The sequence below is a fragment of the Lissotriton vulgaris genome, chromosome 8 (assembly GCF_964263255.1).
Source record: "Lissotriton vulgaris chromosome 8, aLisVul1.2, whole genome shotgun sequence".
Classification (NCBI taxonomy): domain Eukaryota; kingdom Metazoa; phylum Chordata; class Amphibia; order Caudata; family Salamandridae; genus Lissotriton; species Lissotriton vulgaris.
The window spans coordinates 439923650-439942222 of NC_141696.1; positions in this window are offsets into that span (position 1 = coordinate 439923650).

Consider the following 18573-nt stretch of genomic DNA (forward strand, 5'->3'; position numbering starts at 1 on the left):
GAGTGAGCGGGCACGACACCTCAACGGTCCAGAACTCCTTTGCGCAGAAACAAAGTAAAACCTCGCCCAGACAAAAAGCGACACCCACGCCACACATAGGAAAGGGAATCATGGCGGGCAGGGGTCCAAGAACCAATAACGCCCAAACTAAATTGGACAAATATGCCTTTGAGAAAAACTCTGTGACACACTCGGAAGGGCGACTGTCCGCGAGCAAAACCCAGGAAGGAGAAGGGGCAAAAAAGATCACGTTAGAAGATGTAATGGAGGCATTGACGAACATGCAAGCGACAGTTGGCACAATTTCCACAGATATATCCCTCCTGCGCGCAGATCTGCACAAAATGGCTGACAGGGTAAAAGAAGTTGAAATCGTGACGAAATCCCTGGTGACGGACACGTCGGAATTACAAAATGAAGTCACTCAACTCAAGAAGGAGACTAAATCGCTGGCCGACAAACTTGATGACCAGGAAGGACGCGCACGACGCAACAATGTGCGCATAATTGGAATTCCGGAGACCGAAGGCAAGCAGGCAATGGACCTATATGTGGAGGACCTAATAAAGACAATGTTGAAACCTAAGGGGCTCTCAAATTTCTTTACAAATCGTCAACATCATATATTTATTTCTAATTAGCTTAACTGAAGACAACAACCCCTTCAACTTTAAATGCATTAAAGTGCTTGGAGCGCGGCTCCCCTGGCTAGACATGATGGCTCCCCAGGGAGCCACGGTGCACAGTTTGGGAACCACTGACATAGGGTTTCTCCACACTGTAAACCATTAAAGATACACAAAATGCTTTCCATAATTCCATATTAACACTTACAATCCACATGCATTCTCATATGGAATCTACTCTGAGCCACACACCCTAGCTGTCCACAGGCAGCTTAAAATGTCTGAGAAACCTTTAGGGGGACTCACGACACAGTAGAGGTCCAGATACCAGAGGTCAGAAAGTGAAACACTGGGAGTTTTGATGAATTAGAAATAATTTTCCTAACAGGCTTCCTCATGTACTTCCTGCTGAGTGTGGGATTAGTGGGATGTGTGACTTGTCTCATTGGGGGCAGGAGAGAGACAGAGACTACCCCTTCTTGCTTGTTGCTTGTTGGAATCTGTGAAGTGTGGGTTTGTTTATCCTGTTTATCCAAGTTCCTTGCTAAGCTTTAGGCTGGTGCTGCTCAGGTTCCGAGTGTTCCCTTCTGACTTTGCTTGAGGTTGTTGGCTCCTTTGACTACAGTTAAGCTTACCAGCTCTTTGGCAGCTTTTTTTGGTGTTATTGCTGCAAGGTCTTCTGAATGAGTTTCTCAGTTGCTCTGGGTAAGTTGTCTTCTGCCCATTTAAGGCTTTCCTTCTTGAAGTAGTCCATGGTGGATTTTTTTACCTTTGTGGTGGTGTCACATTGGGTCTGGCTGTTGGCACTACCCTTATTCATTGGGTGCATTTTTCGGTTGTCATGATCCAGGGGGCTTGCCTTTATGTTTGTGGCATAACAGCACTTGCCTCTTGGTGGCATGCTCTTTGTAGGTTCCCTCTTTGGGTTGTTGTTTGTAATGGGGTCTAGTCTCTGTTAACGGGTGTTGATGTCTTCAAGCATACCGCGGGGGAATGGCACCTGGGTGGTCTTCTTTTCTCCCTATGGCCTGGATGGTTGCTGCTCTGTCTTTTGACCCCTTCCTAGTGGTTCTTTCTGAGCTGTTTATGCTTTGTCTGGCTCTCGGTCAGTGCCGACGATGAAAGGGCTTCTCCTTGGTGAGGCTGGTCGGCCTCTTGGGTCTGTTGTTTGCTGGCTCAAGTTTTGTGGGTCTTTTGGCTGGCACTGTGTCACTATTTTGTGTGCCTGCGTCCCGTGCTGGAGTTTCTCTGGCTCTTTTTTCCTTTTGTGTGATTTGGTTGGTCTCCTCTTATTCTTCTCGTTTTGTTGTCTGAGCTGGTTGGGCCTTCACCTAGGTGGAAGGGAGGATGCTTTTGGCCTGTTTAAGGAATCCTTTTTTTTTTTGGCCGTCTGCTCTGTGTTGCTTCTGGGCGCTCAGAGGTTCCTGATATGGTGGATGGGAGTGCCTTCATTTCATACTTGTACCATTCCTCTGGTGATGTTGTGCTCTATTTTCTGTGGCCATTTTGTATTGCATCAGGGTTTTTGTGCTTGTTGGTATTGGGCTGTGGGCTTTCTGCTTTTTCATTCTTCATATAGTAAGGACTGGGAAGAAGAAATGTTGAGGAATTAAAGCACCCCTAACTTACCATGAATCTTGATTACTCTAATGGCAGGTGAAAATGATGTAGATAGAAGAGAGACCACTGGGAAGCCTGCCTTCCCACTAGCAAAAGTCAATTACGTGCTTGGTGGTGAAAAAATGCCCATTCAGTACATTCGGATTCAGCAAGGTTCAGCAAATAAAGTATGTACTAAATAACACTGATTGTCAATTATTTGCATGCCCTCCAGATTCAGTATTTTCCATATGTAATAAAAAATGACCAGCCAACATTGGATATTAAATACTGAACATATGCTATTCACTGGCAGCTATAAATTCACTGCCTCCAATAAATAGCGCACGTGCAAAGCACCAGGAAGTTCTGTTTCCATTCATTTGATACCCTGAGTGAGACTAATATTACCAATAGAGTTGAAACATCCAGACTTAACATAAAGAAGGACCTTAGGATACCCCGAAAGCACGCCATCTCCTCATTTCTACATGGGAGTGCTCAGGTACTCATTTTGTGTGGACACAGTACTTAAAACACGAATAACAAAAAACACTGCTATCCTCTGATATCGGAAGTATAAACCTGCCAGTATCTTCCATCATTGACCCCAGCAGTGTTAAGAAGTAGAAGTTTATGGATCTTGAGCCAAGTATCCTGGCTGATGATGTGGTAAGACAGCACTGCCGTCTGATGAGCCACATCATGCTAAAGATCTCACCCAAAACAAGAACACATCTGTAGATGGAGATAACAAACATAATCAATTTGTCATGAAAGTGAGTGCCTGTTACAAAATGGTGACATCGACTATGATGAATGTGTGCATGGTGAGCCATGTCCAACATACTCATTCAACAAAAATGTAAAAACATTGAGTGACATTTCCAATACTCACAACCATGTCACCCAGTAAAAGAGCACAAGTGGACAAACATTATGACCTTTTGGTAATGATAAGTAAAGTTTTCATTGAAACAGCATGCTCCAGTGTGCCAGCAGGCCTGCCTACTTCACCTTGTCCACCTTCTACATTGGCCTGAGGGACTGGACAGCCATCAATATGTGCCAGCATGATGCATGTGTTCAATGTCCCAAAGTGCATGATGATGTTGTACCGCTTTGATGCCGAGGAAGCCTATAGTGGACCAATGGAGAGAATTAATGAGAGCCTGGGCGGGTCTGGACCTAGACAAGGGAGATCTGGATGATGGGGGAAGCAGGCAGCCAATGGAAATAGCACCCATCATGTGTCCGGAGAGAAAGGAGGCAATCACGAGAAATTCCGAAACTCAAGCCGAGGGGGCCACTCAATGGGAATCACACCAGGAATGTGATCCGGATCAGATATTACTGAGACCAATGGCACATGTTGAGTGTTTATTGTAAGTCCTGAACGTACATCGAGCCCCCCACCGCCCTCTACTAGACATGGCATTACCCCTGAGCCCGCTGGCAGAAATAGGATAAGCACAAGTTCTTAGTTATAGTGTTCTTAGTTGTGACAGTAACAGGCTTCCATCGGATCTCGGAACTTCTGGACATGGGTATAGAGCGGCACGAACAATGAGTAAACGTGAAGCGGTTTACAATTAGGTACTACAACTCCAGGGAGGACAAAATGTAGCGATAGGTGGTGTTAAATGATATTAGCTGAACCCAAAAAATGTAAAGCATTGAATGCATGTCATGAATAAAAGATGTGAAATGTAACGGGACAAAGAAAGAAATGCATGTGTTGAACAGCTCAGATGGGTATTTATGTAATTTGTTACCTGCTGATGATAACATTAGAAATGCCAATACATCTTTTTTTTTATGATGTACTGCTTTGTTGTTGTTGAGGAGTCCCATCTTCATATGTGCTATTTTCCCCTCCTTGATGTCCTCAGGCATGGGTATGCAAATCTTGATGACAATGTTGTGGAGCATGATACATTCCACTACAATACAGCAAACCTTAGTGTACTTCCAGTATGATACAGGCATATAATCCTCCATTGTAGGAGGACAAAGACATGCTCTGTGGTATTTCTGGAGCTTCGGTGTGCTTTGGTTATATGCTTCGTCATGGATATCACTGGGGGTCGCGAGCTGGTATCACCAGCCAAAGCATGAAAGGACGTTCAGCATTGTCTGCAGCTGTTGGATGGTCGGTGAGTGGAGCATGGGTGTGAGAAGTGGAATTGGGTAAGAACTTGTAGATGTTATTCTACTGCAATATAAAGGTTGCAGTGGAGGTACATGTAGTTATTAGAAAGCTGATTTAGTTGAGAATTATCATCAGAGTAAACAGCGACCAATGGAGATGAAGAAGAAGTAAAAGAGGACTGACGGGTACGACCAAGAGGATTCCCTGGTCAGTAAACAGAGTATCAACTAACAGGAGCATCAAGTAACATAAACCACTTAGTTTTAGGTGTCTTCTGTGAAAACAAGATTGAAGTTATAGTGTCACAAGTGGGAATCTTAATGATGTTATAAGAAGCAATGATCAAGCATCCAATACGTGTTTTGCCACGGATTACTTTTTAGGTCTCGCATAGCGTTGCAGCGTGAATGCGCTGCTTGCTCTGCGAGGCTTCTTGTAATCGGGATTTTTTTGGAAGTTGTCTTTAAGCCCACCCCATCATTCTGATTGGGTTGCGTCAGCCTTTATGCTAAACGTTGCCTTCCCATTGTAAAGGAGGCTTTTTGGTTACCGCCCTGTATACTTCTCAAACGGCCCATCCGGACTCGATTGTTTTCTTGTGGCGTTAGACGGTCTTCTTAAACTACTGAGTAGGCACTTTTTTTTATTATTTACAATGTGACAGCTGGTTTAACATTGCGGTAGCCTCAGCTGTAAGTATAGTTTTTTTTCTTTTTGTAACTTGCGATAGAGTGTATTGCCTTTTTGTTTCTATTTGTAACTCGCGATCGAGTTTATTAACGTTTGATTTCCCCATGTTTTTTTATATTGGTTGGTTGATGTTGCTTGTTTTTTAAGTTCATAATATTGAGTGATAATCAATATTGATTTATATGATGGATTAGATATGCAAATGTAAATTAATAATATTGCAGCTGGAACGAGTTTAATATGAAATGTCTTTATTAACATATTTTAGTAAGGCCACATTTTTAACACGTCGCCATATTAGCTAACGTAGCTGCTGTTCATTTCACTGTTACTCGTTCTCCCTCACATCTTCTCTCCACAGGCTCTGCAGAGAGAAGACAAAATGACTTTGATCTTAGTGTGCATGCCTTTGAATGAACCTACCCACTGTAAAATTCTTAAAGGACCTGCCACTGTAGTTCAGTTGCTGGGGCCTAGCAATATTCACTGTGTATAGGATAGTCTTTGCAGGTTTCATTCTTTGTGCACTCTCTGGACAACAGCAGCATGGATGCTAATCGATATTCTTCTTAAAGCAATGGGGTATCCGGCATACTACTGATGGATTATCCAGTTGCTGAACTCTAAATCAGACTCGTCATCTTTGGCACATTACAAAGAATCTTTATAACTCCAGTTTAGTTTTTAGAATGGGGCATAGTGTTGCCTCCATCATCGATAGACAGCATTTCCCTGACTGTCTCTAACACAGTGTGAAATAAAACTGATGTTACTGTTACTGATACAGTATACTTGATTCTGCTGATATATGTGCACTCTAGTGTAGCTAAATGCCTGATGGCCATTTGGTTTTAAATATTCCAATGGGAAAGAAAAAAACAATGAGCTAGAGTATAAATCTACAGCACTGCCTAGAGACAATAATTAAAATAATCCACTTTTAAATTCCATACTGATATTCTACTTCAATTCAGAATGTAAATGCACCACTTTTAATTAGGTGCTTCAATTTCAAAGTAATAAGCAAAGAAAAATAGGGCCTGGTGTAGTGCTAATGCATGTTCCTAGCCTACTTCCCTTCTCAGCATGAACTTTGTGGTCTTCAAATAGCTGTTTATACAGAATGCTGGGAGGAGAGCCAGCAATGTGTGAAAAGGTGCAAGGAACGAAAGGGTTTGTGAAATGTGTCCATGCCTGAGATAAGTCTGGAGGTACTTGACTTTTAGGGAAGAAAAACAAGAGTTAATAAATACCGCAAATACAATCTAAATTTAAGGATCGCAAACAGCTGCATGTGCAAAATGTTATCTTCTCGACTTTATTTACCTGATTGCTTTTGTCAATTTTTGGGGCTTTTTTCTCACACTTATCTTTGGAGTAGTTACTATTGAGAGACTTTCGGCCTTAACTTATGTTTTTTGAAATCCCTTCTTAATTGGCTTGTGTCATTGTCCTTTGTAAAAGCTGGCTTCTGGTTCGTTAATAGACTTGTTAGTCCCTCCTTAGTACCGCCTTGTCTTCATTTATAACCTTCCTGGACCATGAGGACTGGCCCTTTTACTTCCCCGTTTAATGAGGTTCTCCTACTACAGGCACAACATGCTTTCCTGCATCATTCAGCGTACCATGCACACTAAACTTTCCAAGCAGCCTGGGACAATGGCGGCCGCTTCTTTGAAATGAAATATGTCCCGCATTTACAAGAGTTTAAACTATTGGCATTGTAAATGACAATACCTTTTATTTATGTGTTAATTATCAAACCAGATAAATAAAAGGCATTGTCATTTACAATGCCAATAGCATAAACTATTGCAAATGCAAGACCTATTACCTTGCAGATGCTTGTTAAAAGGCTGTATGTATGTATTTGCAGCAAATAGTTATTTTAAATCAAACTGCATCCAGGAAAATATGTTCAGTTGAAACGCCTCACATAGGGAGAAAAGCAGCGGAAGAAAGACTGAGCTTGTAATATTCTCAGATGATAATAATATTGGCAGTATGTGCTTGATAATACAGGGGATTGCTATGCCTATGGACGCTAACCAGCAAAGAGGTGTTAAAATTGAATTTCATGAAATTAGAAAATATTTTATTACTAAACAGCTTAAAAGCAACATTTGTACAGTGAAGCGCCAAGCAAAATACAGTATGAAGCTTTCTCACACCCCTCTGCTTCCCTCAAAACCCCAGAAGCGAGGGCCTGGCTGCAGCGACCCACAGCCTCCAGGCAGCACCCCTACTTAAGGGTACTAGGTTAGTGGGGGGCATTGAGAGTACAACTGGTGGGGCAGTCACTGTCCCGGAGGACCGCTTACCTGCCCGGACGTCTTGTGGAGCTCGGAGCTACCTGCTGTTGGTCTCCCTCGCCGCCGCTGCTGATACCATTTCGCGGCCGCCGAGGGGGGAGACTACAGCTCCCAGCTCCCTCTGCAGCCTTAACCACGCCCACTTCTGCCCACTCCCGTGCCCGGAGGCGCTCAAAGGAGAGTCGCTCCTGAGGTGGAGCGGGGGCATTGACAGTACAACTGGTGGGGCAGTCACTGTCCCGGAGGACCGCTTACCTGCCCGGACGTCTTGTGGAGCTCGGGGCTACCTGCTGTTGGTCTCCCTCGCCACCCCTGCTGATACCATTTCGCGGCCGCCGAGGGGGGGGGACTACAGCTCCCAGCTCCCTCTGCAGCCTTACCCACGCCCACTTCCGTCCACTCCCGCGCCCGGAGGCGCTCAAAGGAGAGCCGCTCCTCCCGCGTCGCGGGCGATGCCGGGAGAAGCCCGGGACAAGGGCGGGACCGTCTGTGGCCGTCCGGGGCCGGACGAGGCCGGGCTGGGCCATCCCCCTAAGCACCATCAGAAGGTGAGAGTCATTGTTACCCCATGGGGAAACGTACAGCAATATCTGGTTCTAAACCCTCGACTGTGACCACCATTGAAAGCATGCTTGTAGAGGCCGTTGACATGGTCTCGGCTGAGATCGAGTTAACTGAAAGAAGACTCTCTATGAGCCTACCGGCACCCCATCGACACTCATTGGGCGGAGCAGAACAGGGTAACTTATGTATCCCTTTTCCACTGTCCCCAGAAGTCCTGATTACCACGCTTAGCCAGTGTGATATGTTATTCAGGTTTAAAGTATTTTATTGAAGCAGGGTGGGATAGGACACAGAGGGGTAAAAAACAGGTGACCCACAAGATCCGCGCTACAGTGCGCATCATACAGCCAATACAACAACGCAGTCACAATATGTGAGAGGTTCCGTCCAACTCGGGATCATAGCTTCAGCACCTGTGGGTACGGACTAACTACGGGGGGAGGGGGGGGGGGGGGGGGGAAAGAGGGGGGGGGGGGGGGGAAGGGAGGGGAGGAATGAGGAGAGGAAAGGGAGGAGAAACAACCCCGCTCCAAAAGACCTACCCAACCAAACTTAACCCCAAACAACCCTACCCCGACCCTCCCCCTGTACTGTGCCAGCATCCATAGTCTCCGCCATTGTGAACTCCCAATGAATCCCTACTATGCAACACCGACCCCACCCACTCAGGCAGGCGGGTCCGGCGGCGGCGTCAGCCTCAACAACCGCAGATATCTAGGGCAGGTAATCTCTCGGAACTCAGAACATAACAGGCTGTGAAAGGGCTCCCACAATTCCTCAAAGGTATCAGTATCCCCCAGGGCCACCAAGGACATCTTTTCCATTCCAAGAACGTGCCACAGTCTGTGCAGCCAACCAACTACCGAGGGGAGCGTCGTAGTGCGCCAGTGTATGAGAATATTCTGCACCGCTGACCCCAGCGCAATTGCAATCTGTCTACCCCTCTTGGACCTAAGGGGATACATCAACCCATTCGGCAACCCCAACAGGACATAGGCCGGGAACCTAGGCAGTTCTATCCCAAAGCATTTGTCAACTTCGCTCAGGACCTCTTCCCAGTACGGGGCCAGCAGGGGGCAATCCCACAGTATGTGCGTCAGTGTACCAGTGTCGCCACAGTTGCGCCAGCACGTCCCAGGTATCGCCCTATCCATCTCATGCAGTTTCTCCGGAGTGCGGTACCAATAGGTCGAGATTTTAGTAAAGGTCTCCGTAAGACCCGTGTGGTAGGCCGAGTGGCGCGCGCGGTAAGAGATGTGGTCCCATTCTTTATGACTCAGCTCGCGCCCAAGCTCTCGCTCCCAACGTTCCCGACCCGGGCTATGAATGAGAAATGAGGGGGGCTGCAGCATTCTATACAGGTCCGAGATCAGTTTGGCGTCCGACGTGCGAGTTATCAACCAACGCTCATACTCCGTGATTTCCCTGTGCGCCGTGTCGCGCACTTGAGGCTGTAATGCCCAATGGCGCGCCTGCATGTATCGCATGCGTTCCGTCTCCGGGAGGCCATACTCCCTCTGCAAATCCTGGAAGGAGACAACTCCCTCGGGGGAGTACAAGTGGTACAGAGTGCAGCAGCGGGCCACCCGCCAGCGTTCATAGGCTCCCTGTTCCAGCCCCGGGCCGAAATCCGGATTGCCAATGAGCGGCGTAAAGGGAGAGGGGAAGGTAGTCAACTCGCATCTAGCCGCCACCGAGTCCCATGTCTGGAGCGGGACCCGCGTCACCAAGGACGCGTAAAGATTGGGAGGCCGATGGACTCTCCTCAAGAATGGGACTTCCTGCAGAGTCCGACCCGCCACCGCCTGATCTTGGAACAACCAATGTTTATCCGATTCCCACCGGCTCCACTCCACGAGGTACCGGAGCTGTGCGGCCTGAAAGTACTTCCGCAGGTCCGGTATTCCCAGCCCTCCGGATTCCGGTGAGAGCATAGCGATGCTCCTCTTGATCCTTGGCCTACGGCCCTGCCACACGAAACGTGCAATGGCAGTCTGAGTTTCCGCGAGCCACCCCGCAGGAGGGTGGAGCGGTAATGCTCTGAAGAGGTAAAGCACCTGAGGCAGAAGGGTCATCTTCACCGCGGATACCCTACCCAGTAGCGACAGCGTGCCTTTATCCCACCGGCCCAGTTCCTCCTTGATTTTAGTGCCCAGAGCTGCGTAATTGGCCTTAACCATCTCCGGGAGGGAGGGCGCCAACAGGATCCCCAAATACGGGATCTGGTCCTTGGACCAGCTCAGAGGGTAGAGCCTCTGCAGTTCCACTCTAGTGGCAGCAGAAAGCGAGATGTCTAGGGCGGCCGACTTACCCAGGTTCACCTTAAAGCCCGCCACATCAGCGAATAAGTTCAGTTCCTCCACACAGGCCGGTAGCGATCTCCGCGGGTCATCCAGCGTCAGTATGACATCATCCGCGTACAGGCTAATCGCGTGGCGAAACCCTCCCATCTGGACACCAATAATGTCCGGGTTCTGCCGAACCCTCTGGGCAAATGGTTCCATGTACAAGGCAAAGAGCAAAGGGGAGAGCGGGCACCCCTGTCTCGTGCCCCGTTCGATGGGGAAGGGGCGAGAACTGCCGCCGTTCACCCGGACCACCGCAGACGGAAACCGGTAGCAGTTAAAGATCAGGTGACGAAACTTCTCCCCTATCCCAAATTTGCTCAGGACTTTCTCAAGATAGGGCCAGTGCACCCTGTCAAAAGCTTTCTCCGCGTCAATGGACAGGAGCATCCTCTCTCCAGGGACCCTAGAAGCCTTCTCGAGAATGTGCGTCACCCTCTTTGTATTATCAACCGTTTGCCTACCGGGCACGAAGCCCGCTTGGTCCGAGTCAACCATGCCGGGGAGATGCAACGCCAAGCGTGCCGCTAAGATACTGGTGAACACCTTCAAATCGGTGTTCAGCAGCGAAATGGGACGGTAAGACCCACAGGCGGTCCTGTCCTTGCCCGGCTTGGGGATCACTGAGACCGTGGCCTGGAGAAATTCGGAGGGGATGGCTCCCGGTTCTGCGAAGGAGTTAAAAAGGCGAGTCAACAGAGGCGCCAGCTCCTGACAGAAGGTTTTGTAAAACAGCGGGATGAAGCCATCCGGACCCGGGGCCTTGCCCAGTTTGAGCCGGGATATCGCCGTGACCACCTCTTCAACGCGTATGTCGCGCTCCAAATACTGAGCCTGCTCCAGAGTCAGCGACGGAAGCGGAACCGAGTCCAGGTAGTCCCCCTCAGCCTGGGCCGAAGGGGGCTCCCCGGAGTAGAGGTCCGCATAAAAGCCGCGAAAGACATCCGCTATTTGGTCATCGGTCGTGACTCTACCGCCAGCCGGGTCCAGCAATTCCTTCACTCGGTGCTGTTGGTGCTGCACCCTGAGTTTGTTAGCCAGGAGCCGCCCACATCGATCGCCCCCTGTGTAATATTTGTGCTTCAGGCGGAGCACTGCGTACTCCGCCCGATCCGTGTCTAGGGCCGCCAGGAGCTTCCGCGCCGCCTTCAGCTGCCTCCACACCCTGGGGGCCCCTGTCCTGTGGTGAACCTGTTCCAGCTCCCTCACCTGCTGGGTGAGCTCATCTCTCTTTAGCTGCCGGTCCCTATTCTCGGCAGCGGAAATCGCGATGAATTCGCCCCGGAGCACGGCCTTCAGGGCCGCCCACTGCGTTGCACGGGAGGTGTCCCCATTGTCGTTCACAGTCTGATAAGCCAGAATGGCCGCCCTGATCTGATCCACCACCGACCGCCTATGCAAAAGCGTATCTCGGAGCCTCCAGACCCCCCTCGGTCGAACCACCGGCGGAAGAGTGAAAGTGCCCTCAACTGGGGCGTGATCAGAAAGAGAAAGGACCCCCATGTCTGCATTCGAAGCCAAGAGAAGCAGCGGGCCCGACACTAGGAGGTGGTCTAAGCGCGCATAAGACCTGTGGGCGTGTGAGAAATAAGAGTATGCGCGGGCGGTGGGGTGGAGGCCTCGCCACATGTCATGCAGATCGAGCTCCGCAAGTCGAGTTCGAATCGAGCCCGAGAGCTCACCCAACTGCAGGCGCCGCTGCACAGACCTATCCAGGGCCGCATCAAAAACCAGATTCAAGTCACCCCCCAACACTATGTGCCTATCAGAGGTGAATGCAACGTCGTCCAAGGCCCTGTGTAAGAATTGGTCCTGATGATCATTGGGGCAATAAATGGAGCCTACCGTCAGTGCTAAGCCCCCCACCTTGATTCTATACACCAGGAGTCTTCCCTTCTGTTCCGCTACCTTGCCCACAACCTCGCCCCTGAACCTCCTAGAGAACAAAATGGCCACCCCTGCCGTCTTGGAAGTGCTTGAGGAGAAAAGCTGAGTGGGGAACTTGGGGGTTCGCATCCGCGTGCAGTCCTTAGCCAGCAAGTGGGTCTCCTGCAACAGGCAGATATCCGCCTGTGAGTTTTCCAACAGGGATAACACTGCCCGCCGCTTAACCGGGTTATTCAGCCCCTTCACATTGAGAGTAAGCACCTTAAGAGCCATCTAAGAAAGAGGTCCGGAAGCACATATCAGTAGGCGAAGCCTGGTCAGCAAACACAGAAGGCACCCTTCGAGACCCCAAAACAGAGCAACGTTGAATCAACCATTGGCACAGTACAGTCCCCAAACCCCAACATCCCACAACCCAAAACCCCCCCCCCGTCCCAACCCCAACAAAACCACACCACCCCCCGCCTCTGACCCCCCGACTAGGTCCCAAAATCGAAACAACTGCCCGCCCGCCCCATCCCCTTCCCTCGCTTCTCGAACTTTTCACAGAAACCATTGTCCCAGTCCGGCCCAAACGGGCAAGGCCGTGGAAAGTCAACCTAGTGGACGTCCAGCCACCACCTTCTGCACTCGCCCTTCCTCCCATGCCACCCCCCGAAACCCCGCACCTGCAATAAGAATGTGCTAAAGTAGACTCCCCCCGGAGTAAGTTCAGGCCGTCAAGGCCACTTCGCCATTCGCCGCGACTCTGGAGGCCTCCTGGATGGCAGCCGCCATTTCAGCCCGGATTGCAGGCGAGCCCGGGCGCTCCGCCGGGGGAGAGGTCCCCCCCTCTGCTCGTTGCCAGCCGTTGCGATTGCTACGCCTCCGTCGCGGGGCCGGGGTATCCGTGTCCGTTGCAGTGAGGCCCAGCACCTCGCAAACATCGTGAAGGGACCGAAGTTGATGTAAGACCCCATTCCACCTGAAGATCAGTCGGAAGGGGTGCCCCCAGGAGTACTGCGTTTCATGCTCCCGGAGGAAGTCCGTGGCGATCTTGAAAGATTTCCGTTTCTGTAACGTGACTGTGGATAAGTCCTGAAACAGTGTCACAGGGTGGTCCCGGAATCGAAAAGGCTGCTGCCCTCGCGCCTCACGGAGGATCCGCTCCTTCAAAGGAAAGTTCGGGAGGAATGCCAAAATGTCCGGTGCGGGCGCCGTTGCCCTGCGGGGGCGACCCACCCGGTGCGCCCGGTCAATGCGAATCCGAAAGTCCTCCGGCTCTCCCAGGATCGCTCGGAAGAGGGCCACCAGATACGCCGTCACGTCTTCCCCCTCTTCACCAGACGGCACTCCGCGGACCCGAATGTTGTTCCGCCTGGACCGGTTTTCAAGGTCCTCGGCGTGGGCCTGTAGCTCGATCTGTTGCTCCCGGAGCCGTAGGACCTCCTGCTGCAGATGGGTGATCTCCTCATCCCTGGAGTGGCCCGCTTCCTCCACCGTGTTCACCCGGTCCCCCAGGGAGTCCATCTCTCTCCTCACTTCGCGGACCTCCCCGGCCACTTCGTTCTTGAGTGCTTGGAAGTCTTCCCTCAGGGAGCTAAACAGGGACTCGAGAAAGGATCTCGTCACCGGGGGTTCTCCTCCTTCTGCCCCCCTGGCTGGAGCCGGCGAGGTCGCGGCCGGTTGGGCACCCCCGCTGCGCAGGGCGCTCCGACCCAGCATCTCCGGCAAGGTCCGGTCGCCTCTTCGCTGTCCCCTGGCTTGCGACATCGTAGAGCTAGAACAAACACTGAGGCTCGCTGAACGGCAGAGAAAGTGGCTATGTGCCAGCCGGGAGTGGTCGCAGTGAGCGCCAGAGGGGATGAGCTGCCCGGCCGGGTCCCACAAAATGGCCGCTCAGTAGTGTCGTGGGGACAACGCCCAAGATGGAGACCCTTTGTCTGCCTCCGACCCTCGAACCAGAAATCCGGTCAGGGGGTTAAGTCACAATGCAACAGCCACCGGTGTCCGCCGCATCAGGGAGAAAGCAACCTCGGAAGACTCGGTCCCCAGATCCGCACAGATAACCAGCTGAGGCGACCTCCTCCGGCAGGCCCCGTCGAGCCCCGGGCTGGCGTAGCAAGGTGGCACCGACTCCGCCTCCGCTTTGCGCCTCCGCTCCGCTCCGCTCCGTACAGCTGCTGCTGGACAGCTCCAAGCCTCGTGCGGATCCGCCGTCGAATCCCACTCCTACAGCCCACGCACCACCACGGGCTTCACACCTCAGGGGCCGATCGCCCCGTCGCGCTCCGAGGGTCGGGAGACTCGCGGCTTCCAGCTCCCCTTAGAGCCGCGCAGCGGGGTTCGATCCGGGCTACACCGGCCAAAAACTCGTCCCCGACGGCGCCAACCAGGCTCAGCAGGCTCTCCACACCTCCACCGCAAGCACCAGGCTCGGTGGCCGCGTGATCCGGGGGGGAATCAGCGACTCCAAGCGGTGCAGAAATTCAGGGGTCCGGGAGCCCTCGGCAAGTGCGACCGCTCAGCCCGCCATCTTGGCCACGCCCCGTGATATGTTATTCAAGGGCCTTGAGACTGAGTCTGAAACCACCAATGCTGATACAGTCAACATAGTATCCCAATCGGGGTCGCAAATCGATGTCAGCAGCGTGGACTTATCCACTGCTACCACAGCTACCAAAATAGCGGGGGGAAAGAGGAAGAGAGGAGTAACCAAACCTACTATTAGCAAAAGTAAACAGCTGGCTTACTCAAAAACTCAACCCACCCTGCAAAATATGTGGAAGCTAGGACTGACTGCTGTCACAACGGGCCAAACGGAGCAAACACCGAATAATACAGTGTACTTGACCACAGTTGCAGATGGTATCAACTCGGCCCATACACAAACTGACGATATGATTACATATGGCATACAGGGAAGACAGGGGGACTTTTCAATTGATACCATAACGGATTTGGTTTATGATCGATTAAAAACATTAATAGATAAACAATTTAATGCTTTGTTCAAATGGTTGGACAGATTGGAAAATGTTGTTAAAAAACCTGACTCTAAGAAAAATAATGTCACCATTGCTGATTAAATTGTGGGGGGCAATAAACAAATGGGAGCAACTGTCCAGGGCATGTCAAAGGCAAGTGGTACCTGTATACCCCCAACTGCTAACGCTGCTTGTGACAAGCGTGGCAATCCTAAGGATAGTCACCCTCCTAAATCTAACCCCATTCTGAAGCCCTTACCAAACGCAGTAGCAGTTGGCAATGGGACCATTAGTAATAGTCAGCCACGGATCCCAGTGTCAGCTTCTCCCGCATTATCGGTCTCAGTGCCCATAGGTGGAGCAACTGCTCCGAAAGATATTCATATTTTGGCTAAAGATGTTCTTAATTTACCCCCAGAAGCCTGCCCATACGTTGTAATCCTAACTGGCGCCCCTCCCTTGAAGAAAGACCAATCGGAATCTTGGGAACAACCTAAAAACAAGAGTACCGATTCGTTAATAAAATATAAAGGCTTAGGGATGGAGTACGCCAATGAGATTTTAATGGTGCCACGTGTAGGTTGGGTGGGGTTTTCCTAAAAGAATATCCCAGGTGATTGTATAATTATAAATGTTAGATGCCCCCCTTTGGTGAAATGGCTATTGCAAGCACCAGTTAACTATTATACTGTCCCAACCCGTATACAATCCTTACCATTGTGCTTTTTTTACAGACCCCCATTAGGCCCATGTAACCCCCCTATACCAACATGGAACACACAGAATCGGTTTATTGTTTTGTCTTGCTCAGAGGGCCCACGCAATCCATTTACGCCAACATGGAACTTACAGAACCGGTTTTCCGCGTTGTCCAGTTTGGAGAGCCAGGATTGACTACCTAACCACCAATCCTCGATTATATCTGAGACAGCAGATCCCTTAATAACATGTATAGGTGCTAGCAAACTCACAACTCCAGATCTGAATTTAAATGTTCTAAGCTGGAATATAGCAGGTTTAAGATCTAAGCTGAATTCCACAGTGTGGGTTGACTTGGTTAGTACTTACGACATCTTGATGTTCCAGGAGACGTGGTGCACAAATGAATTGTTTTAGAAGGGTTCGTGTGTCATAATCGTATTGTAGATAGACCAAAAACAGGTCGACCATGTGGGGGGTTATCAACATGGTTAAAAATATCGGCTGAGGGCAGTATAAAACCTGTAATGACAAACAATATAAATTTCCAAGCCATTATTTACACACGGGGCCTCAATATGTTTAATACATTTTTATAACAATGATTTTACGTCACTACCAAATAGAAATGTTATTAAATTGTTTGAATTTATCGATGAATTAAATGATGAACAGAGGTATGGCAAAATAGATGGAATAATTTTAGCTGGGGATTTTAATGCTCGATTGCTTAGTGCTATTGATGATATCATCATTGCCCAAGTTAGTGCGATCACATGCAGAAGAGGGGAGGAACTTTGTAATTTTCTATCCCCCCGTAATTTGATTAATGTAATGGAAAAGGCTGGTGTAAACCCAGCTGAGGGGCCATTGCCTACCTATAGAGGACTTGGCTGTTCATCCATCATAGATTATGTTTTTATATCATCCTCATTGGATTTTTTTTTGGTAAAGGCTGAGGTTTTATGTACTAGCCAAGGCGACCATACTCCCATTTTAACAACAATTAGACTTCGTTCTAAATTCATTGCACAAAGGGAAATAGGAGCTAAAAACCTGGTGGTATCTACCGACAAGCTCAGGTTGATATGGAAAGGGATAGACAATAAAGCCCTCCTTGTACGTATGATAAGAACGTATCCCGTACTTGTAGATATATGTTTGTCAAGCAGCCCCACAGGCGGGGAGATTATTGAGGATTTCAGTGGTTTATGCACTGGCATTAAACTTATATTCTCTAAACCTATTACTAATATAAGCAAGAATCCCAGGTGGTTTGATAGCTCTTGCTCGCGGGCCAATAGAGATCTGCCTGAAGCATTAGCGGCTTCACCCAGGGATATAACTCTAGTTAGATCATTAAGAGCCTGCTACAAGAAAGCTACTAAGACACGCTCAGATGAGTTATTGAAAGTACGCTGGGATAACCTAGCCAAGGCTGCCTCCTTAAAGGATACAAATGGAGTCTGGAAGGAAGTTAAAAGCATGAAGCCCATGGATACAAATATCACCCCCAAAAGCTGTAACATATCTAGCGAGCTATGGGAGGAGCACTTTGCTGGAATTTATACCGCTTCCTTAACTACCAGCAATAAAATTTGTACCCAAGTCTTAAAGGTCACTATAACAATATCTGAAGTTGAAGGGGCTATACAACAAAGTCTAGGGAATAAAGCACCAGGTCCGGACGGGCTATCAGGAACCGGACTTTTGGGCTCCCCTTTTGTGTAATGTTTTTAATAATTTGACTAATGCAACCATCCCGAGCACTAGGTCGACTAGTATTATCGTGCCCATTTTTTAAAAAGGGGATCGATCCAACCCCAGCTGTTACCGCCCTATCTCTTTGATAACTAACACCTTGAAGATCCTGGGCAGGGTTGTCTTTAATAGAATTAGGAATTGGGCCGAAGACAACCATATTTTAAATTGTTGCCAGCTGGGCTTTAGAAGCAATGTTGGAACTGTGGAACAGTGCCTAAACTTGAATCTTATCTTGGGGAAATATACGGTTGCACAAAAAGCTCCACTTTATTTGGGTTTTATGGATTTATCCTCAGCATTTGATTTTGTTAACAGATCACATTTATGGGAAATTCGTTTAAATTATGGGTTGGATGAGGCATTGGTTTGTTTTTTGGAGTATTTGCACAGGGATCTGAAGGCACGGGTGAGGATAAGTAATGACTGGGACGTTTCTGGGGACATCACCATCGGCCGAGGGGTCAGACAAGGTTGTGTTCTGGCCCCTCTGCTTTTCATCCTTTATATAAATGAATTACATAACTCCCTGTCAAAAATGTCTAGTGATGTACCCAAAATTAATGGCAAACTACTGCCCGTGCTTTTATACGCAGATGATGCGGTTCTTATGGGTCGCACGCCCATTGCACTTCGCACTTTAGTCATGGGATTTGTGTCCTTTATGGCAGATCTTGATCTTTGTACAAATTTTAAAAAGTCTTATATAATGAGTTGTGGGCCGAAAAACACTGTATTAAATCAATTTCAACGGGCAGCGAACTGCTGACATGCACTAGCACTTTTCCCTATTTGGGCTTAGTTTTCTCAGAATCTGGTTCATGGAAAGCCCACACGGCTCATGGAAGAAGTAAAATTACTAAAGCGGTAAATTCTATTATCAGTCTTCGGCAACCAAGACAATCTGAGGCAGTGGTACCATTGATTCAGATATACAAATCGCAATGTGTACCAACGGCTACTTATGGTGCC